The 24,524-nt window shown below is 40.4% G+C and overlaps 1 protein-coding gene across 2 annotated transcripts in view; it reads right to left on the reverse strand.

Annotated features, from left to right (window-relative positions):
• The window catches only part of LOC109044183 (probable G-protein coupled receptor CG31760), a 104,760-nt gene that overhangs the window by 42,851 nt on the left and 37,385 nt on the right, over window positions 1-24,524 (reverse strand). Inside the window, exon 1 of one of the 2 annotated variants that reach the window (XM_072300400.1) lies at window positions 740-764. The exons of the other annotated variant lie outside the window; for it this stretch is intronic. The gene's annotated coding sequence lies outside the window, so the exon portion shown is untranslated. Of the gene's footprint in view, window positions 1-739; window positions 765-24,524 lie in introns of those variants that run through there. 2 annotated transcript variants of the gene reach the window in all.

Below are 24,524 nucleotides of genomic sequence, written 5' to 3' on the forward strand. Positions count from 1 at the left end.
AAGAAAGGGAGCGAAAACACAGCCACCCACTCAACCTGAACGAGAATCAATTTTTATTGAACATAACTCCCTTTCCAAATTGAGGGGTGAAGCTATGTAAAAGTTTTCAAAAGGACCCTGAATTTAACTTAGAGAGACATTTTTAATTTGGTAGGAGTAGTATTCATTCTAAGATGACCAATGTCTTGATTTCAAAGCGGTTTCAAATTGTAAATTTGACTGTGCGAAAAGTGTTTTAAAATCGCATCTCCATGTGTCGAAGCGAGGAGAAATATTTTTAAGAACAATTGTTCTGTAAAGTTGCTGTTCTTTTAAATTGAAAATTAATTTAGGATAATTTACAATAATATGATTTTGAGACTCCGCATGCCATTCTGATCGAATGAGGGGAAAATAGTTTTAGAAGAAGGTTTCTCACGCAAATTGTCTCTATGCCAGATTGACATCAGAGGTCATCCCTAAATTATACAATGCTATAGGAGTATGTGAGGGTCTTTCCTAAACGTACGCAGCGTTACAGATAGACTAAGGGGAGGGGTTTGAGCGTAATCATTTTACCATTAAGTAAAGTGATGATTTGACTCAATTGATGATACGAGGAATGCAGTACATACATCAGAGCGGGAAATGTTCATCCTGTTGTTCGATGTGTAATCAACCGTAATACCTCCACTTTGATTCCGATAGCAGCCCCAATCGTTTTGTTACTCTCATGCTAATTTTTCATTTTTAGCCTTACCTAATTTTTTGGGATAGCCATGCAAGTATCACAGAGCATTGTGGGAAGGCGGTGGGGATATACAAAAAAGTAAATTCAATCGTTTCGTAATGAGGAGGGGTGAGGGGTTGAAATAGGGTGACAACTCAAAAAATATTTTCATCAATCCGAAATGTCCCGGACGGGGTTTTCTCTACTATACGCCCCGGAACATTCAAAATGTATGTTGTTTTGGAGAGGAAGTACTCGCATGTACTAATCCCTAGGCGGAGAGTAGCCTCTATTTTTAAGTTGTCACATCCCGGAACATGAATCACATGAGACAAGCGGGGGAGGGAGGGAGGGAGGGAGGGAGGGAGGGGGTTGTGTGAACTTAACACGCGACGCAGATGGCACGAGGAAAATGCAGTTAACCCGCGCTGCTGTGCTAAGGAAAAACGCCGTATGAGCCCTCAGACGTTGCCAAGTTTCCTCCAATAAAAGCCAAATTTACCGGGTAAATGGAGATGTTGCATGTGTGAGGGATTTGCGATTTGACTGTTGATTCTTATGTAAAAGTTTGCGAGAAACACGATGGTGCCACTGGTTTTCTCTGAAATCAACTCCCAAGCTCAAAAAAAGCTTTCAAGTTGAGGCCAAAATGGAGGGGATATCCCACCCTACCCTGAGAGTCCACCTCTACATCAAGACAAACTCTCCATGCAAAGATAGGGAGGAAATACATTAGCAGGGTTGCCGTGTTTTCAGTTTTGGAGTCTCCAAATAAAGTGGCAGCCCTGTCAATGTATTTGCTCCCTATCTTTGCATGGAGAGTTTGTCTTGATGTAGACGTGGACTCTCAGGGTATATAGGATGGGATATCCCCTCCATTTTGGCCTCAACTTGAGAGCTTTTTTTGAGCTTGGGAGTTGATTTCAGAGAAAACCAGTGGCACCATCGTGTTTCTCGCGAACTTTTACATAGAAATTAACAGTCAAATCGCAAATTCCTCACACATGCAATATCTCCATTGAGGATATTATTTCCGAAAATTTTCATACAATTTTGTGCGCAATTTAATCTAAAATCTCTGCAAAATTTTAAGGAGAAATATGCATGAATTTTGTCAAAAATACATGTTTTATCGAGGTAAATGTGGCAACTCTCGAATGTCCATACGGCGTTCTTCCTCAGCCCGGCAGCGCGCGAGGAGTGGGCGTGTGGAACAGTCGCGTTAATGACAGCCAAGCCCTGCCCTGCCACAAGGTTTGAAGTAGTAAATTTATTCCTAAAAACGAATGGATGGTGACTACTCGTAATTTACTTTCACTTGTCCATCTCTGACTCGCGCTGAAATATGGCCGAGCATAATTTCGTCTCGGAGCGCCGTGCTTTGGAGTGTTGCGGTGACATAATCACAAAAGGCTACCCCCAAGAGTGAAATGCAGGCGCCGAAATAGAGGGATGGACCTGCTTTTCCCTTGCTGCCGCGCACAATGGATCGAGTCAATACGAGAGGTCGGACAAAATTTGGAAACTTTAAACGCTTATAATTTCGTTCATACAAAATTTTGAGGTTCTAAAAGAGGTTCCATTGGTTTCTTCGTAACATTTTCTTCTAGAAGCACCCTTTGAAATTTAAAATGTTACGAAATAAACATAAAAATTTGCAGTTTTATTAAAAAGTTTCATGTCCGACCTCTCTAATTGACTCGGTCCACTGTGCGGCGTGAGCAGCTTTATCGTACCAAAAATTTTCAATTTCTGTGGAATTTTCGTCCAGTGAAAAGTTCAAAGCAGTGCATTTCGACGGTTAAACTACCAGACCACGTATCTCGGTTTGCGATGTTGCAGACTTCCTGTCATGCTTTATTTTGTACATGAAAAACTACTCGACATCAATTCTTGAAAACTTCTGTAATTACTTTTGGAGGTCAGACATACACTATTAACAGGGACGAACAAAATAATGTAAATTTACCGTCACGGACACCCCCTCCCCCTTAAAGAATACCTAGCTACGCCACTGACCACCAAATCAACGAAAAGTTGTTGCTACATTGAAACTCACGTCTAGACCAACACATTCGAAATAATTACGCAAGTCTTGAAAACCACCAATTTACAGCCTCTATGAGTATTCAACATGAATAACTGTTTGATTGATTTACTGGTGCAGTCGAAACCGGTGCCGATCATAGTAATGAGTCTGTAAGTCCGATATGAGAGTTCGGTTCATGAAATGAAATTAGTAACATTCGCACGCGTCCCGATGCAAATTTGAGTGCCTCCTACATTTGATCAGCCGAGTTGTGCCGCGTTCGAACTAACGATATCAAACTTCCGTCCTTTCAATATTTTACATTTCCATCCCGCCCACCGAGTTTCAAATTTTCCTCTGGACTTTCTGGACAAAGTGTGACGCGTCTTTTAACGTCCCTCTCTTTGGTTTCGATCATACATTGTGGTCAATTCTAAGTGAATTGCATCCTTTTTTCCATTTGCGGTGTGTGAGTTTTCAAATCTCCGACTTTGCGAGTTGCCGAGTCTTCAGTCCTTAAAACAAATTGGTAATTGCTGATTGGATTGCTGCACCGGTGTTATTTGCAAGTGGGTAAGTAATATTCATATGTACAAGTCTCAGCATGCAAATGACTTCAAAACAGAGACAAGAGACCCTCCACTGGCCTCTTGGCGACAGGTGGAAGCATTTACTTTCGGGGATTCAACAATTCCTTGTAGCTAATCGTAAGGGAACAACAGTCTTCACTCTTTTTTCAGCTGTTGACCTACCTACATGGTGGCTGATGAGCTTCGAGTGACGTCATGAGTCAAACAAGTTTCCCAAACTTCGGCTTGTTTGCGAAACGAAACAGCCAACACGTTGTTAAACATCAACCATGTAGGACAGTCAACAGTTGAATGTTGAAGTCCCGAAAGTAAAAGCTTCCACCATAGCCGAGATACGAGTGGAGGGTCTCTTGTCTCTGCTTCAAAAGTACAGGGACCATGTGGGTGGTAGTACTGGTAGTGTGATTTCTGTAAATATTGCGTGGATGTAAACTTTTACACATTGCAGCGCTTAAATACCGTATTCAGTTTGCGTGTCTCAGTGGTATACACGGTAAAAATACCTATGGTGGCACAATATCATAAAAATTAAATTGTGAAATTTCATGTCGAATATTTCATGGAATTTCAGAGACAAATATATGTACAATACAATATATTGAATAATCACGCTAAATAATGCTGGAAACGCTGCCAAAATGTTTCACAGGCATTGCTTTACTTGCTTTTATTGCCTATGTTTCCCTTGGTACGATGTAAAAACAAGTTGCTGGTTCCAACACTACTGTGTTTGGAGAGATTGTCTTTCTTAGTACAGGTTGCGGTTGCATAACCCGCACCAGCCGCCCCGGGTAGTATAGGTATAAGAAGAAACTCGATTCATATCCCGAGGTTTTCAATATTATGGAGGTACACTTGTTTGAAAAGAGCCCGATGAATATCCATGATGAATCCATTGTGTGTCAGTACTGAGTATGATTTCTTCCACTTTAATATCACCCATAATCACACCAATCACTAACAATAAGTTAGGGGAAACCGCAAGCATTAGATTGTCTTGTGGATTAACCTCTATAGTATTTTTCAAAGTGAGATATCGTCATTACGAACAGACGTCAAAACTTTGCACTGTAACAAATCTGATTACTAATCTATGATACTCAACCGACATAGAGCGACTCAGCTGAAGGGACAGGTGCAACTGATCCGTCCGCCAATAAAAAAAGTAACATATTTAAATAGTCGAGTTTTGCATGAGCATTTTGTTGAATTCGAGAGAGAGCGGAAAAAGTTCCTCCCCCATTTCTTCTGGAAGAGAATATTTAATATCCGGCCACTGCGCGTATCCTTACGGCCATTATTTGTAATTGTCATCCCTCGAACCGGCGCGCGCTAACTCTAAATTTCAGGCATCCGTTACAAAACTATGCTCAATTAAAAACTTGTATACATAAATCTTTTTAACGTCCCGCCGCGCCGGGGGAAAAAAAACTTCGACAAAATAAACAGAAACTTATACTCAGTCGGGGACACTTAGCAAAGTAAATGATTAAACCAGCTTTGCCGCCTCCTTCTTGGCTCGCAGTAATTACGAATCTCAGGACTCGCTAGTTGCTACATCTATGTTTACATTTTTCATCGTCCTATTAAAAAATTTAAGTTTTTTTCCCCCTTCTACTCTTTTAATTTACTTTTCATGAAAGCTAAAGGGTTAATAGGGTCGATGGCTTGCTCGAAATATTAAGGTGCCGCCATTCAACAGCACGTCTACAATCCCAACTGTTATTTTTTTTTTATTTTCTTTAGGTATTTTCTAATTCTTTGTGGAGGTTTTGGTATTCTTAAGTTTTAAATTACTTTGAAGTTATCTTGCAGAACAGACTATGGAAAGATAAAACATTGACGTTTAGACTGCAGAAATGCGTACCTCGATTTTTGACGGTTTTGAGTTACCTGCAAAAACTTATTGTTGAAGATATTTTCTACCTGTCATCAAGAGATTATCGGAAAAAATCGGAAGTCACCTGAATCTGTAAAACTTTTTTCGCGTATCTCGGGCTTAAGTCCGTTTCATAGGATCAAAGTAGAGCTCTCAAAGTGGCGTCACGTGGGGTCACGTGACCCTCTATTGCCCTCAAAGATGGTCGGACCGACAATCTTTGAGGGTCACGTGACCCCACGTGACACCACCTTGAGAGGTCTACTTTGATCGTCTAAAACGGGCTTTAGTTGCAGAAATGCGTATCTCGTTCTAGCGCCTTCATTTGATTCGGCGTGCCCCACGCACAACGCGCGCTCAGCATTTCCCGCCATCAACATCACTTTACATAGGCTGATCAGCTACTCTGAGTTTTTATTTATTTTCTCACTCTAGCAATTCGCACATACGTATTTGACTAAATAAAATAATTACACATCGGTGCCCCATTGACTTGTGGCTGTTAAAATTCAGGCAGTCCAGCATGCATAAAATCATCGGAATGCTGGCGATGTTATTAATGTTGCATACGCTTGTAATTGAAGGCGGATAACTCGAGGACCCGTCAATATCATTTCTTATTATAGGTACCTCCGGTTTTAATAGGTAGTAACCTACTACTAGCGCGGCGTTCGTGTGCATCATTTGGATGTATTTATGCTAAAAGGAACTATGTTACACGCAAACCATATGCACATAGTTCCTTTTAGCATAAATACGTTCATTTCTTCTCTCGGCCAATCCAATCATGAACTCAAGGCTCATTATGAATGTTGGTTGTATTAGAATCAATCGAATCATACAGTGCTTGATCTAGTTGCAAGACATCAACTAAAGCCTTCTTTCATCCTTCTTCTTTTTTCTTTTTTAAAACAAAATTAACTTTATTTGCTTGCTACCACTACCATTACAAAAATGTTATCTATTAGCTATTTATACAGTAAAATTTGAGATATAGTGAGACACGTTAAATAATGTTACACTAACAGTAACTGCAAAAATATAATACTTGTAATTGTCCTTTATGGCATGAAATAATTTTGGATCTCATATTCTAGGGGACACTAATCTATTTTGCAGCTTGCATAAAAAATAGAGTACCAATTTTTTTTTTTTTTTTCAAAATGTTTAGTTAAGGGAATCAGTTTTTCAAAAAAAGAAAAAAACTAATGAAATTTTACAAAATCATGGCACAGGACAAATATTCAATGTTTAATTAAAACCCGCGAAAATACGTTGTTACGACTTCGTAATGCTATGCCATAAAGGGTTAAGTGTCAATTCTTAGTGCCAAAAACACAAATCTCGATATTTCTGCCGTATTTTATAACAGTTTGAAAAATTACTCAAAATGCTGATGGAGTCCGAAAAAGCATCTTGTTCTTGTTATCTTCAAGAATTATTTCCCCTCTACTGATACCAATGAGGAATGTAGACTGTTTTTTACTCTCCTGAAAAATCGTATTTTCCGAGATACGCCTGCAGTTGCACCATTGACTTATCATTAAGATCCGAGCAAAATCGATTATGAGTGAATGCTCCACTGGGATTTGGTAGTTACTCATGATAAATGCACATTCAGTTAAGATGACACTTCCATAATGATTTACTTTTATTATATCAACTCTGATTGTAGAAAACGCAATCTCTGCATTTGCGCCACGGCGGCTGCTTCTATAGAGTTTGTGAGGGACTGATTATTATTTTCATATCATTTATCTACTATTATCTATCATAAAAACTATAATAAAAGAACTGCAAGAATAGACATTAAATTCGTTCGTTTGGAGTGACATAATTTACTTGGAGGCCACTGTGTATTACAACACAATGTTTAAATCCTTAAATACATATAGGGAGCTATTGCACACGTAGAATGTTTCTTTTACCTACCTCAAAATTTGCAGGAAAATTGTGGAGGTATGTAAATTGGCGTATCGCAGATACCTACTCGTTAACTGGTGCCTTTTAAAAATACTTTCAGTTAAAAACGCCAATGCGTCGAGAAAAATCTCGATTATGATTACCAAACTAATAGTGCTTCGTTTATAATTCAGTAAAGTTAGCCATAACAAATGATCGTTTTATTTTTAGCATTCAGTGATAATTTTATGACACATAATATAAGTTTACCCCTACTACCGACGTTATTATAAAAATACCTATTTTATTGATCAGGGCAACATTAATCAAGATCTCAAATGGGACACCAGTATTTTGATGAAGAGGGCATAAAATACGTTTAGGGCTACAAAATGGATCGCGTTTAGCGAAAAGGAACCAAGCCACTACAGCAATTGCCAAATTTAACTGGGCAATTTAATTTTTTACTATAGAACTTTTTTGCGGATTCCTTCGAAAATTTTATGGAATTTGTTTCGTGCTGTGCAGGAAATTCACTGAAATTTGCACAAAAATTTACACAACCGTTTTCATGTAAAAAATTAAATTGCCAAATTAAATTTGGCAGTAGCTGATGTGGCTTGGTTCCTTCCCGCTCAACGCGGTCCAAATTTTCCACACACACGGAACCATTAAACAGCCTCAACTAGATTTTTTTCAAAAATGTGAGTTAGGTATCTTTTGGCTTTGGAGTACTGATATTAATGTGCTCCATAACCTAGTTCGATCGAGGTAAAATCTCGAAAATTCGACGATGGGCGAGCGTCGCCAGCCGTCGCAGAGGCCTGGCCTGATCGGATGAATTAATAAACGCGAATGATTAAAGCTATCTACGCGCGTGCGACGAATGGTGTTTATTTACCCGCGAGTAACTGTACATATTTACATCTCGACCGGATCTCCGGCGGCGGCATTAGCTTTCATCGGATCCATAATATCCGAACTCCAATATCCACGATTTGGGCAAAGACTTAAAGCTGATCTCCTCGCTCCCAGTCTGGTTTTTCGAGTCAATATTGTCCTATCATTACCATCAGGTCTCTGTCAGGGTCTTATGGATTTATCCCCGACTTTCATGATAACACCAACGGTATTAATTGCAGTAACGCGGCGTTATTTCACATGACGCTATTCCCGCTTCTCTGAGTAATATTAGAGTTTGTTATTACGGGTCATTCATAAAGTACGTATCGCTCTTGGAGGGAGGGAGGCCGAGGAATGCGTTACGCCATTTTGCTTTTACGTGTTGAAAGATAGAGACCTACGTTACAAAAGCGTCGTTATGCCAGAATTACACGCTGAATTTGGCAGCTGAATAGGGAAGTCAACAGTCAGCGCTAAACGGCTGGAATTTCGCAAATTCGTGTTATTTTCATCCAAATTTGTATCAAATCTATATTCGAATAGTTCAGACAAATCCGACATTATCCTATGGTCGCTGAGAATCATTGCAGATCATTCATACTATACGTATCGCTCTAGAAGGAAGGGGGGCCGAGGAAATTTGTACGCCATTTTGATTTTAGGTGTTGAAAGATAGAGACCTACGTCACAAAAGCATCAGGCCAGGCCGATGACTTAAATTCCACATTCAAGCTACATTCAGCTCCCTTATTCAGCGTGTGATTCTGGCACGAGGGAGGAGAGGGGGTCGAGACATTCAGAATTTAGCGTTACCTATAAGAGGAACACATTCTGTTTCGTAATAAAAATGATTCCCAGGTATTGGTATTTATACTGTCGAAAGTTTGAGAGTTTTCCACGATAAAAAATGTACTTTAATGTCTGGCCCATGCAGTTCGCAGGACTGGAGGTGGTAAAAAATCGTAGATCATGATTAAAGATACACAAAGTTTTTTTCTTCTTCTCTTTAACACATTTCGCTATTCAACCAAAACTGGTGCAAAACTCCTGTCGAAGAATTTGAATAAGAAGGAAGAGGGTAATAACAAGCCCTTGTATACTCAGATTAAGTGCAAATAGGGGTGAAACCGAAGACTGTAAAAGTTGCTGAATTGAGGAGTAAAAAAAAAAGTAATCCTCTTAACTTTTATTTTCAAGAACAGCCCTTCGGGGCCCATTAAGCAGCGACTCAGGGGATCAAAAGACTAAGAACAAGCCACCTTCACAGCCATAAATATGAAAGTATACTCCAAAAAAATTCATTTACTACTACTGTTTGAAGGTTGAAGTCGAAGTGAAATATGATACTAAAAACACAAATAATTCTCGTTTATTGAAAAACAAACTCTGTGATAAATTGTTTATCAAATATCTGTTAATATTTTTCTTACCCAAAATTGGAAAATTCAAAACATACGTAATTTTCAATACCTACTCATTAGGCACGATAATATTATGATGCCATCACTTTTGATAGGAAATAAGGCTTAATTGTTTTACGATGCATCCGTCTAAACAAAACAAAGCTTTGAAATAGTCAATACATATCGACGGCGTGAATCCGCAATCACATATCACGTTTGCGGTGTCTGAGACTCTCCACCTCTATGTTATTTTTTTAAAGGAGAACAAATTGACATCATTCCTTGAAGTTTTTGCAAAATTTTCTTCGCACAGAAAAGAAAAATCACGGCAGTTTTAGAGAATTGCATTTGAGTAGTTTTCCGTTTAAAAAATAAAGTATGGCAGGAAGTCTGCGACATCGCAAACCGAGTTATGTGATTGCCGACTTACACCGTCGATATGTCAGAAGTCAATAAAACTTTTATCATATAACTAATTTGTTACTTCCAAATATTTTCAGTCGAATGATTATTGTTTTCTCCCAACTTTTACACCTACGAGGGTAAACGACGGTTGAAACATTTGGAAAGGTTGAGCTGTGTGCCCTAAACTCATAAATGATGACCATGATTTCTCATTTTTCTATCGAAATTGATTAAAAAAAGAAGAAAGAAAGGAAGAAAGGAATAGGTCCATTCTGATCAAAGTTCTGAGCTAACAAAGATAATTATCTCGCGTAAATGAAATGTGAAATATCATGTTGGTTTAAGAATTAATTTGTTCTGACGTAACTCGTGATAACACATTTCCGTTTTAATTGATGTAGCGCACTGCAAGTTATGAAAATCCAACGCATCCGATTTCATTAGGTAGGTGGAAACCTTTCGCTATTTTAACGTTCACTCAAAACAATTCAGTTGTATGCATGAGAGGAAAAGCGAGGGGTTTTTTTGTTGAAAGTGCGCCCTTGCATACATTGTTTCGTGGAAACCGGAAATTTGATAGCGAGTTGAGAAGAGGGTAGTTTTCATTTATTGACGGCCACAAAGCTAAAAAAATAAAATTAAACAAATGTTTCCACTTGTTTTTTCTCGCCAGAAAAAATAAAATAAAACTGAACGAAGAATGAAGTGAAATAAAAGAGAACTGAAAAAAAGTAATAGTCGCTAAATGAAAGTTGCCGTTGACAACCAACATGACAGGCCGTACGGTAATTACTAATCTTCAGAGTCAGAATATGAGCCCCATGTGCGAAAGAAGGGGAGTGGGAATAGAACCCAGTGGCGTGGCGTGCTTTGCGATCTATCGACTGATCTGCCATTTAAACCTATGGATTAGGATCGATAAACAGGGTGTCCGCAACAGACACCTTAAAAATCGATTCTTTACCATAGCTCCTAATGGGGAAATATCGATAGTATAATCGATCATTCACGCCTCGCCAATGGCCTGCGGGCCGATTGTTGAAAGCTTAAAGCAGCCCGATACGATATATTGCATGGTTTAAGATAGGACTATGTCTTGTTGTTTTGCACTGGAAAAAAAATATCGGTGTATTTACTAAGAAAATGGTAAAATTACCAAAAATTCAGGGTTCTATTTGATCCCAGTTTTTTCTTGGTAAAATTTCCATTTATGGAATTGGTCATTTTACCTAGAAATCTCAGTAAAATTATTGAACTTTCTCGGTGATTCTACAAGACCTTGGTAAAAACGCCGTTATTTTTTATCGACTGTGGTAGAATTACCGAGATAAAATGGCAAAATTACCGGGAATTGATTACCAATAAAAGTGGTATTCTTACCTGAAAATACAGTAAAAATACCGGTTTTTAGGTAAGCTTACCAGTCTGTCTTGGTAAAATTACCAATAATTGGTAAAAAAAAGTGAGATGGTAAAGATACCAACGGACCTTGGTAAAAACGCCGAGAATTTTTTTCAGTGTGTATCGACATAATTTCAATAATCGGGCCGCTGGACTAAAAACTGCAGCGAGCCATGTCTATCAAGTTATCAGTTCCGTTATTCGATCTAATCTCTCCATTTTAGGTCTTTACTACCCGTCTCTAGAAAGAAAAAGGAAAAACGTTCTGAGAATAGTCGCTAATACACGGCGCTCTAAAATCTTTGTGCATCCGGCCTGCCTGTCAAAAAGTTAAATTCAAGGCCCTAAACTTACGCGTCGGCCGTCAAAGTTTTTAAACGCATCGCTCGATAACCGTTCAAACCCGATTTACTCTCTTAAACTCGCTCGCACTAAAATATAATCTGATCAAAAGTTTACGACGCTTCATCTCGGGGCACGGTGAGACTCACGTGCTTTTTCCCCCCTCGATTTTAGCCTTTCTCGTCCCGGTAGTAAGATTTACACCTTTGAAATGGGGCTGTTCCGACTGTTGCATGATCGAGGAATCTTCTTACAGTAGGGTGTGAATTGACGTGAAAATCTAATTTGGAGCTTAAAGAAGCTCAAAACAACTGTTTTGACCATAGCAAAGAAGCGTAAAGCTGAGTTGATAACGAGAATGTTTTTCGATGGTCTGAAGCTTGGGACGTCTCATGAAGAGACAACAACGGTTTACACCACCATGAATCTCTAGGCGAATTTCCACAACTGGATTGGATTAATTTTTTTAGATGAAAGACTGTTGTATCACTATTGGAATTTGCACCAATTAGAATCGGGTATCTACTTTTCAACCCAATCCTGAGGAAAACGAATCCTGGATTATAGGTTAAGAAAAGGCGTGTTGGCCAATGCAACACGACTTATATTCTACGAAGGAAAAGTAACACAAAAATTATAATACAAAGATATACAAAAATATGAGCACTTTGTATACATTAGATACTTCATCACCATTACCTCACTGCGGTTGATGTTTTTGTCGCACAGAACACCGCCGTTTTGGAAAAATTGGTTGCTTTTCTGGGTTTCTAGTGAAACCGTAAAAACCCATCCGCCTTTCGACCTACCTCCATTGGTGGGTCGAGAAATTTTGGATTTGATTCAGACACCGGTTGCTTTAGCTCAACAGACTGGTAGATTGGGTCGAAAAAACGTTCTTCATTTGGATTTTCTTCATCAGGATCTTCTCTTTTTGCGGAGCGAACTTAAATCTCAAAGAGCGATACTAACTCTTCACTGGAAAAAAAAAAAAAAAAAAAAAAAAAAAAAAAAAAAAAACATTGGATCTAGAGTCTTGACTCTTAAAAACATCGACAAGAAAAAATACTCTTGATTCAACCAGATTTAAGCTTAAATCGAAAGGAAATCCGCTCAAATTAAGAGGCTTGCTTCTTGATTTAAGCTGAAATCTGATTGAATCAAGAGTATTTTTTCTTGTCGATGTTTTCAAGAGTCTGGACTCTAGATCCAATGTGTTTTTTTCCAGTGTTTTTGTGGAGTTAACTCCGCTCTTGAGGAGCAAATTCCACTCTTTATCCATATCTCCCGAAAAAAAGGCTTCGAAGTGAAATTCGTTTCTTTTACTCCAAGATTTCTATCGGTGTAAATTTCCGGTAAACCTAGTTTTTCTCGGTGTAATTTCATTTTCTACATCCTTTCCGAGAGTGAAATAAAAAATTGTGCAACAGCCGGATTCTCGGGCGAGTCGCGGAATTCAATTTTGAGTGAGGAGGAGGAGACGGAGTTTATTTGGGGGATAAAGGCCGACTCGGGCGGTGCAGAACCGAACGGATCCCCGTATCGATTGCCTTTTTGCCTCATGGCTGCTGTCGCTCCGTTGCTCTGCTCCTTGTCATCCGTTCCTGACTCCCGACCCTCCCCCCCCCCCCCACCGACCCCCCGCGTCCTAGCCGAATGCTCCCCATCACTGTCTCTCGTCAACTTCACCCGTAACCACCGCCGAGAAAAGGAGTCAAATTTAAGGGTATCGTTTCCGAAGAAGCGACATCTGAGCTTAACGGAGAGCCAAAATGGCACGATCGAATTTTATTTTATCGCGCCGAGTTATGCTTTCTAATTTTTTTTGACATGGAATTCAAGGAGCCCACCGCCCCCTCCATCCCGTCCCTGCAACCGCTCTATTGGCGGACCCAGATACTTCGAACGGGGGGAGGGGGCGTAGTAAAGGCGGTCCGGGGGCGGCCCCCAGAAATTTTTCGAAATTGTTAAAGCATCTACCATGTAGTTTGAGTCAATTTTGTCATAATAATTACCAAATATAAGAGTATTTCCTTCATCTTTCCTCCGTTCCTTTCTTCTCCCTTTCTTTTTTTCCTTTTTTCTTTTTTTCCATTTTTTCCCTTTTTTCCCTTTTTCCCTTTTCCCCCTTTCCCTCCTTTTTTCCCTTTTTCCCCTCATTTTTCTAGGGTGAACGGTTTTCCTTTTTTTCGTACGCCCCCTATGCCTCGTTCCCCGGTCACCATAAAGGGAACCTTACAACCTCAGAGGTCTGCTTTGCCACGGAGAGGAAACAGAGGGTAGTGACCGTTATTTATTATATTATAATTGTATAATACTCAAAAAAAGAGGTTGTCACTCAAAACAATTGATAAAGTTATTGATCAGAATGGACCACTAGACAAGGTGCGAATTTAAGCAATCTGATACATGTTTCTTAACCAGAATTTCACGTAGAACACGATTCACACTACGAAAATTACCGAAATCAACTTCTAACGAAGATATTAACGTTTTTATTTCGCACTGATTACGAGGAATTTGAACTGCCCGCTCACAAGAAACTCAAAGCTCTACGTGAGTCAAATCGCGCACTACAACGGTTTCAGCAAGTTTCTCAATCGAGCAATGTTCATTTTCCACCATGTGTTGTTCAAACTATTGGTAATTTGCTATAGCTGAGCCAAAGTGTCAAGATTTAAGTTGAATATTTTTACATCGCAGAGACTGTCATGATAAACATTTAGCGCGCGATGTGAATCACGTAGAGCATTGAGTTTTCATGAGCGGGTGGTTTGAATTAACGCATCAAGAATCATTAAATATCTTCGTCAGGAGTTGATTTTGGTAATTTTCGTTGTGCGTATCGTGTTCTACGTGAAATTTTGATTGAGAAACATGTATCAGAATGCTGAAATTCGTACCTTGTCTAGTGGTCCATTAAGTAATAAACTGTAGTCGTTCTATCCAATAAAGAAAAATAATAAATTTTGAGCATCAACACAGAAATTATCGTCCTTGGTTAGAACCCCGGTCTCAGGACAAACGCCTCTAGATGTTCCGTTGCCACCAGCCTTCAGATGCGACTATTACTGCTCCAAGGTTGTTAAAGTTGCCTACGGAAACAGTGAAGGCGCTTTTAATTGTTTTGCTTACACAAAGTAAGTCGCTGGGCGCTAGGGGTGAAGTACGAAACCGCGTGCCTCCGTTTGCAACGTTGCAGACCTCCCGTCGTACTTAATTTTTTCTTTGAAAGAGCAGTCAACGTAATTTCTAAAAAACTATTGTTTGATTTCTCCGCTATGTTTGCAGAATATTATGTGAGAATTTTCTGTACACTTGACTTCTTCCTCTTCGAAAAAATAAAATAAGAGCGGGAATTTTGAAACACCGCGATGAAGATACGTGGTTTCGCACAATTGATGCACCGCTTAAGTTCCTGTCGTTCCTATAATCAGAGAGAAGCGTATATGTGAATATCACAGACCACGATTGTGGGATCATCTGACATACACCGGAAAAAAAAAAAAAAAACACATTGGATCTAGAGTCCAGACTCTTAAAAACATCGACAAGAAAAAATACTCTTGATTCAATCAGATTGAAGCTTAAATCAAGAACCAAGCCTCTTATTTTGAGCGGATTTCCTTTTGATTTAAGCTTAAATCTGTTTGAATCAAGAGTCCTTTTTCTTGTCAATGTTTTCAAGAGTTTGGACTCTAGATCCAATGTGTTTTTTTTTCCCAGTGTATCGCTCTTAAACTCAGTTCATTAAATCTCACCATCCCATATTATTACCCCTAATTGATCTCTCCTTGATTTTCAAAGAAACTCCTTCCGAGCAAGAAAAAACCTCTCGAAATCAAAGAAAATAAATATTTTTTAAATTAAAAAAGTTTTTACCGTTATATTTTTTCCAGCGTAACCATCGGCACGTCGGTCCCTGTAGGCGTCGAAAATTTCCCTTTCGACCCCAAAACAAAAACGGCTACCGTTCGATCTCAGATATTCATCGTCCTCCCCAAAAAAAAAAGATAAAGTTTTCATGCACAAATTGGTGTTACCTGGAAAGTTAGAGACGAAACCTTCACCTGGCCCGTGAATAAATTCGCTTATTAAGGCGACACGGGTGTAACAAAACGCCGCATCGGAGCGCGTGATCCGAAATTCAACGGCCCCGGTGGCGTGGCGTTGCGATATATCGATCGATCTGCGATTTAAACCTATGGAATAGGATCGATAAACAGGGTGTGCCTTAATAATCGATTCTTTACCACAGCTTCAAATGGGGGAACATCGATGGTCGATCATTCACGCCTCGCCGCTGAATTCAACGGCACCGGATTCTTTTTAAAGTCAGCGCTCGCACGCGCAGCATGAAAGTTTTCTCACGTTCGGGAGATTCCTTACTTGAACCCATTTTTTTAAGCCGTCAGCAGGGGGAAGCTTAAACGAAGGTGCATTGGGCTCCGCGCTGTCGTCTCTCATTTCCGACCTTTCAGCGGAACGAAGGTTGACTGCGCACAGACGCCGCCGCGCCGTACCTCAACCCACTTTCCCGCATCCATTGCAACCCGTGATACAGTTTCACATGGGATCTCATCTATTTAAAAGTTAGGGCATTTCTTCCTCCTCCCTCTTCTTTTCTGTCGATTTTTCGAATTGATGGCTATTTTTCAATCGATTTTCAGAGTGGCGGCGAGTGAGTCACTTAAACCTCCACAGGATGACTTTCTTATGACTAATTAAAATTGAACCACGTTCAGCAAAAAGGAACCAAGCCATGTGATACAGTTTCACATGGGATCTCATCTATTTGAAAGTTAGGGCATTTCCTTCTCCTCCCTCTTCTTTTCTGTCGATTTTTTCAAATTAATGGCTATTTTTAAATCGATTTAAAGAGTAGCGGCGAGTGAGTCACCGAGTCACTTAAACCTCCAAAGGATGACTTTCTCATGACTAATTAAAATTGAACCACGTTCAGCAAAAAGGAACCAAGCCACGTGATACAGTTTCACATGGGATCTTATCTATTTAAAAGTTAGGGTATTTCTTTCTCCTTCCTCTCCTTTTCTGTCGATTTTTCGAATTAATGGCTATTTTTAAATCGATTTTAAGAGGAGCAGCGAGTGAGTCATTGAGTCACTTAAACCTCCACGCGATGACTTTCTTATGACTAATTAAAATTGGACCGCATTTAGCAGAAAGGAACCAAGCCACATCAGGTACAAATTGAATCAGTGAGAATAAAAACACACCAACTCTGAAAAATGAAAATAATCAAGACACACACAATACTGACGAATAGGTGGAGAAGTTAGTTTAAGAGAAAAATTTTTTGCTGCCGAAAGACAAGGATTTATGGATACTCTAAAAGTCCAAGTTGGAACAGATGCGCTAACTTAAATGATCTTCATGTAAATTAATAGTCTTCAATGGAAATTGAGCATTTTCAAGTAACCGAGTTGGTGTGTTTTCGTTCTCACCGATTCAATTGCACAATTCAATTTTGTCAACGAGGCTATAGGACATTTTGTCAAGGATTTTTCGTCAGCGCACGTGTTTTTTCTAGTAGTTTACGTCCCCGCGTATTTTCAGCAGGGGAGTTTTGGTCCACGTACCAATTATTATTGAGACTCAAAATAAAATATTCTTGACGGCATACTCGGGAATTTTTCTGCCTAAATCGAGTCACTTTTTTCTCTAATGAAATTTGAAAGTTATGCTAAAATTTATTAAATACGGATGCAAGGACTTGATGAGTTTTAGGACTAACGCTCTCTTTTTGTGACGTAGCATCTTGATTTATTTTGCGGAGAACGCTGCGTATTCTTAAAGGATGCTCGTTATTCTGAATATGTTGGATCGCCTTCAATTTCGAATGATACTATGCAACACCTCTGTTGCGAAATAGTTGCTTGAGGTGCCATGCCGCGGCACGGCGAGCGGGCGGCCAGCGCGGAACGCGCATTGGCGCCTACAAACCTAAGTAGATACTTCAAACATTGCGCAATGCGTGAAGTATCCCTTTAGGTTTGTAGGCGCCAGTGAGCCTCTCGCGCTGGCTGCACGTCGCTCCGCTCTGTTTTGCTCTAATATTTAAACTCGCAGAGTCAGCATTTTTCGACTCGTGATTTTGAAATGCTTGCACACTCTGCATGGACTATTCTCATTTAAATTGATGGAAAAAGATATGTATTAAAGGAAAATATATTGTGTATTCTGTAAATATTAAGGTGATTCCGTGTCAAATTTAATGATTTTCAAAGCCCTTTAATTTGTTCTTTCATATTTTGTGCTTTTACTGTGCTGCAGCGCAACCAAACGCTCAAAATTTGACGTATTTGATTCTAACAGATCGATGTACAAATGGGTTAAAACCAAAAATTGCGTGCTTTTTGGTTTTTTCCCCTCTTTTATTCATTTTTGTACAGTTCCTTTCAACACACAACTCATTGAGATTAATATTGATGCCATCGCTTAGAAATGTTTTACAAAGGTTTGCTTCGTTTTACTAAGATGAATCACAAGAAGAGAGTAACATTGCATCTCAAAAATGAGTTACCATAACAACACCTCCTTCTCTTTCAATTTTCTCATTTCCATATCTTCTCTTATATAAAGTTATACGATTTACCCCGCGACCCTCTGAACATCGGTCCCCGTCACGCCGTCCCAGCGCGTCCCGCGACCTTGATGTTCGTTCGGTGGACCCCTCGCGGCCGGGTCTCCTTTCTCCCCGCGGGTTTTCCCGTTCCCACCCCCAGGGGGGTTGCTACGGGCCCCGGGGGTGGTTCCATTTTTCGCCCGTCCCTCGGCCTGGCGCGCGTCTTTCCGATCGCGCTTCGACGTGCGGTCGCGTCCCGACTATCGGCTCCTTGTCCCTCCGGCCGTTTCGTTTTTTTGCGCTTCCGGGGGCGCGGTGCCCCTCGGACCGTTCCGTCGGCCGATTCCTTGTAACGGTCACTTCGTACCTCCCCGTTCGTCCCCCGGGCTCGGGGTTCCGTCTGCGAACGGGTCCTAATGTGCCGACGTCCGATAAGGTCGGATTTCGGATCCGGCGACCCGGGAGGGGCGCTGGGGCCCCGCGACCGTTTTCGGAAAAACCGCCACCGCTCCCGTCACGTTCGGCCCGCGGCCTGGGGTTTCGGTCAGCGGGGGCCCCCGGCCGGCCGGCGTCCCGTCCCCGCTGAATTTTTGACCCCGAACTCCCGGGGTGGGCGCGGTGCCCCTCGGACCATTTCGTCGGTCGATTCCTTGTAACGGTCACTTCGTACCTCCCCGTTCGTCCCCCGGGCTCGTGGTTCCGGCGGCGGACGGGTCCTACGGTGCCGACGTCCGATAAGGGCGGGTATCGTGATCCGGCGATCCGGGGAGGCGCTGGTGCCCTTCGAACGTTTCTGGGAAATTCGTTTCTGCGCCCTCCTCGTCGGTCGATCGGGGCCTCGTTTTTGGCGTGCGGTCCCTTCATTCGTTGCGCGTTCGGCGGAGCTGGCCTTCGGCCAGCATTGGCCGAGGGGGGGGGGGGGCGCCGTGAGTCCCTCCGCGTAGCGTAGGCGTCGCGGCTACTCTGATGGTCTACTCTGAAACGACGACCGGAGCTCGGTCGCCCTTTTGTTGTATACGGAACGAGCGTTTCTACGGCTACCGTCCAGATTGTTCGAGTGTTGCGGTGTTGCCGGATCTTTCTCAGCGGTCGGAGAGTTCTGTTCGTGTACATCGTGTGGAAACGGGAAATTCCGCAACTGCTCACATATGTTTTTTTTTTGTCATTTTATTTTTACGTTATTCATATGAAATTTCCATCTTGCGAATTTCCATCGCCAACTGTTTGGTGCTCAGTCGGGAACATCGAGGTTTCCTTTCTGCAGACTCGCCGCACTCCCCACGCGCCGAAGGATTTTCTGTCAACCCTAGCCTTTCCTGCCAAGCAGGAATCTTTTTAACTCAAACCAACTTTAACGCCCTTATTTTAAAAAAGAAAATCAATAATATTGTCACACCCCGCCAAGAAAATCATTGTTGAACAATTTCTGGCAAATTCTCATGGAATATTCACGTTAATGTTTAAGGCTAATGCGGGCGGGACCCCTAAAAATTCGATTTTAAAGTTGACATTTTGCATAGGGCTTTTCAATGGTTTATAAAGTGATTTCAGACCGGAGGGCACCAATTTTCTAAATTCGTTTTTTTATATTTGTTTTGTATGAAAGTGCCAACATTTTCAACTATCAAACTATCAACTATCAAATTTCAAACTATCAAAATTTCCAACAATGACAAAAATGATTATAATATACCTATAATGTAATAAAATTTACACGCTCTAATCATTTAATTTGTATTACCTTTATGTTACGTACCTACATGTTATACTATTTTTGTAATAAATTTTGCCAACATGCTTTTTAATTCATTCTGCAACATTTCATTCCCACGTGGTAATAATGATTTATAATGCCTATAATCCATTATAATGCATTATAATAGTAATGCCGCATTATAATGTCGTATAATACATCGCAACGATTCATGTCCTACTGATTATTGATTATTGTGAGATGAATTCTGTTTTCTCTGATTGTATGTTTCATACGTGCGAAGCACGTACGGGTCGCTAGTTTTCGATATAATTTTAAAATCGGACTTAAATTTGATGCTTGAACCAAGTAACTGTCTCTTATTTTACGCATGGATGTAAACTACTGGACAAAACAGGTGCGTGGACAAAAAATCGTTGACGGAATGTCCTAAAACCGTCAACGATTGTGCAAATTTTGGTGCAAAGTTCAGTGGATTTTCTTCATAGTACGAAGCAAATTCCTTAAGATTTTCGAAGAAATCCGTACTAAAGTTCGCTTTTAAACAATTAAATCGCTCAGGTTTTGGCAATAACTGATATTGCTTGGCTCCTTTCTGCTAAATGCGGTCTAATTAGTTTTGGATTTAAATTATTACTAAAGAAAAAATGATGAAAAGGGATATCACTAAGGGCTCTTTTACGGTCTACCTTCCTAAATAAACGAAAATCAACGAAAAAGAGTAAAATGCGGTCAATTTCCCAATTGAGAGGAGTCTTTGTTAAATTACCTCTGATTACACTTCTTCAATTTTTCATTACAGTTGCAGAAAATTAACTTTACTCAGCGAAACGCAGTTATTTGCCTCAAAAAGACTACGCTTCGAGGGCATTCTCGACGTTATACTTTCTGCCCAAAAGAATGCAGTAGAACAAACGCTCGCGACGAGAGAAAGAAGGAATTTTGTACGCAGAATTATAAAGCAAGAAGGAAAAATATTTAAATCCCAGAAAACCTGCCGAAGTAGTGCCTCCGAAGGGTTCCAGTTTGTCGCACCGGCACCATTATTCAGTTATTCAAATTAAGTGGTGGATTAGTTTTAGCCGGTTGACTTCCCTTTTTAGCCCATTTTCATGAATTTTGCATAGTAAAAACCAAACTGGCCCCAAACACCCCCTAGCAGAAATCGTAGAGGGCGCCCTGCCAAATCGTGGATTGAGGGGATAGGGCAGAAAATGAGGAGATGCGATCTGCCGGCGGAGCTTTGGCAGGATCGCTATCAGTGGCGGTTAGGTGTCGCAGAGCGCTCAGAAGCGCTATAAGAGCGACTTGTTAGTAGTAGTATAAACCAAACTGGCACTACCCAGTGTCCGTTTGTTTCGTTTTGGAACCGACCAACAAAATATTACGGGAAATCTGTCAATTTACTAATTTCTTTATTAGTCGATTCAAAATATTTTATGGAGTTTTGATGACTGGCCAAACATTATCTTTGGATCTGGGGGTTTTCTTCGAAATTTTGAAACCATCTCGTGTGACACACGTCAAGTTGTTTGGCTCGTTCAAAAAAGAGAGAAGGAGATAGACGAAACGGGGACGGGGGATAGATAGAGAGAAGAAGAATGGAGAGAGCCGATTTTTTTTATTGGTTTTATATACACACGCGGTTCATTCTAAACGCTAAATATTTGTTTTCATGAATCATATTAAGACTCAAAATTTCGACCGACTGCGATTGATAGTTTTACTGATCATCACAAATCACAGAGGAAATACCACATCGAACTATATCGTTTTTTCATACGCACTGACATTATAAACTTTAATCTAAGTCCCATTAAATATTTTGCATCGCATGATGTTTTTACGTATCGATACTGTCGTTCATCAATATTCACAAGAAATCTGAAGTAATTATATCTTACGACGAGATTAAAGCATTTGGATCATTTAGATCGAAGCATTTGTATCGATCATCAGATTCAAATGACATACTCACAATGTAATTCATAAATTATATATTATTTATGTACAGTGAACCTTAAAAATAATATAATGCCATTATAAGAGTAATGGCATTATATTATTTTACATGGCATACTTTCGAGGACAACCAGATGCTAGAAAAGTGTTCATTCGTGCAATTTTCTTAAATGTAAAGCCAATTTTTCCATAAATTTTCAATTCTACCCTTATGCCTCCGAGGAAAATTAGGTAGAAAAAGAGAGGGTGCAAATAAAACAAGTGTCGTAGTAGAAGTGTGTGCGTCTTCTTACGTGCGAAATTTTCCTTGCGATGAAATTCCTCCTTAATTGCCTGTTCCAGCAATCTAACTACTCAAACTCAAAAAAATCGTCTTGAAAGGGTTTGGCGGTCCACTTTTCCGGGCATTGAGTTTGAGTTGGCCGTCGCATTGGTCCACGATTCTAATCTGAAATATCCGTTGGCTTTTGGTCGAAAATTTATTCGCCTGAGAAAGGGTAAAGGGATGATAAACGACCATTTGTCAACCTGAGAGTTGACATCAGGATCCGACATGACTATTTTACATGATTATTAGCGCGGGGACGGAGCTGAGCCGAGGAGGTAGGCAACACGCTACGATGGGCTCGGCGCACAATGGAACGAGGTAATAGAAGAGGCAGGACATGAAATTTTTGGCTTAAATCTCAAAATTTGATGTTGATTTCGTCGCAAATTCAATTCCGAGGGGTGTTTCTGAAAGGAAATTTCACGAAAAAACCAATGAAACCAAACTTGAACTTTTTCGTTTTGTATCTCTAAAAATACAAGCCTTCAATTTTTCCAGATTTTGACAGCCTTCTCCTATGCCTCCAGTGGTCCAGTGTGCGGCGAACAGTGGATCGAGTCAATAGGGGAAGTCGGACAAAATATGGAAACCTTGAAAGTTTATATTTTCAATAATATAAGACTAAAATGTTTGAAAGTGGCTCGATTGGTTTATTCGTGAAATTTCCTAGCAGAAACACCCCTTGATATTAAATTTGTGATAAAATAAACATAACATTTTAAAATTTTAGCCAAAAATTTCAGGTCCGACCTCTTCTATTAGCTCGTTCTACATAGAGTCCCTTTATAGAGAGATTTGAGACAACGCTGCCTACGGATGTCGGAAACGTGAATGCACATTACACAAATCGGACGTTTCTTGTAATCTTTGATCAACCCATTCTAAAATTCCTATCTCTGTTTCCTCTCTCATTCCATTGCTTCCTTGCCGTACCCCCAATTCTCCGGTCCATTTCAGTTTATAATCTTTGCAACTGGTGAAAATGTAATCTTTATACCCGTTTATGACACTGTGAAGGCCTAAAATACGGGAACCAATCAGAAATGAATTCGTGTTGTCTTTACTCTCGGTATACACGGACTCTTTCCAATGTGCGGCGGCACGGAGCCAGAGCCTGGAAGGTAGGCAACCCGGTCGGGCGGCGAATACGACGGGTGGCGGGCAAGGAGCGACGAAGGCGCTCTGATTTCTCAACGTCAATCTTGACTCTCGAATGCTCCTCACGTATCGATCCCTCCGTACTGTAAATGAAACGATTTATAGACGATCCCACACCACTTTGCAATCCGCATCACAAATTCCAGTCAAATTGGGTGCTTTCGTTTTCCTATCAGCGCGGGCGGCCGATAAACGATCGAGGGCATTCCTCCCGAACTCGCCGCGGCTATTGTAAATAAAAATATTCATCCGAGGGTGGCTCGAACAAACAAAGACTATCGACTTACGTCCAAAGTAAATAGCGTCGAGCCCCCACCCCTCTTTGCTTTCAGCAACGCGCATTTTCAATGGAAGTGGTTTTAATTCAGATCGTAGACACAGCGTTTTGTTGAGCGGACGATAATTCAACCATTGCTTGGTAGTCAAATTATTCACAAAATTTCTATTGTACGTGCTTTGGCTCTGTAAGACGGATAGCTCGCTGGTCGAGACTTTCATATCCTCCTTTTGTATTTTCCCTTTTCTCTGAAATATTTGAGCATTAATGTTCGAAACCATCATAAATTTGAAAAAGAGACGCAGCACCTCTCTTTTCCCCGTTTCTTTCGTGTCTTTTGAAGAGGAAAAACCACCGAAGAAAGAGAAAAACTGTACGTGTGAGGTGAAACTTTTGATACATGAGCACATACATCTGGGGACATTTCAGACGCGCCCTTGCCAACATTCTCTAATTCCTGAAGGGGAAATTGTGACACTCAGGGCAGATTTTATTCCTATTGACTTATTTACCAGCTCTCTCCTGATTAGAGTTAAAGCCGCGTTAAAGAACTTAGAGGAAGAATTTTTTCTTGAATGTATGCACGTAAAAATCTGTGAACATTTTTTTCTAAAACAAAAAATTTGCATCAAAAATTCTTCGGTATATTTTGTCTAGAAGGATTGTAATGGAAGTGAAGCTAAATTCTCTCGTCGCTACAGTATGGAAAAAAGTCTGAACGGGTGGATTAAATAACGTAAAAAGCTTCATTCTCATTCAATTGAAAAGGGTTTGAAGTTTGAAAGAAATGCGAAAATGACTTTTCAGGAGACTAAATTCTTTTGTGTCGTCCTATCCTGTCTTGGAGTTGTTGCGGGGACAGGTTGCCGATTCCGTCACTAAAAGATTCAGATTTTACATAGTATCGAAAGAGAAGAAGGAGAGGAACAGATAGAA

Source organism: Bemisia tabaci, chromosome 5, assembly GCF_918797505.1.
Source record: "Bemisia tabaci chromosome 5, PGI_BMITA_v3".
Taxonomy (NCBI): domain Eukaryota; kingdom Metazoa; phylum Arthropoda; class Insecta; order Hemiptera; family Aleyrodidae; genus Bemisia; species Bemisia tabaci.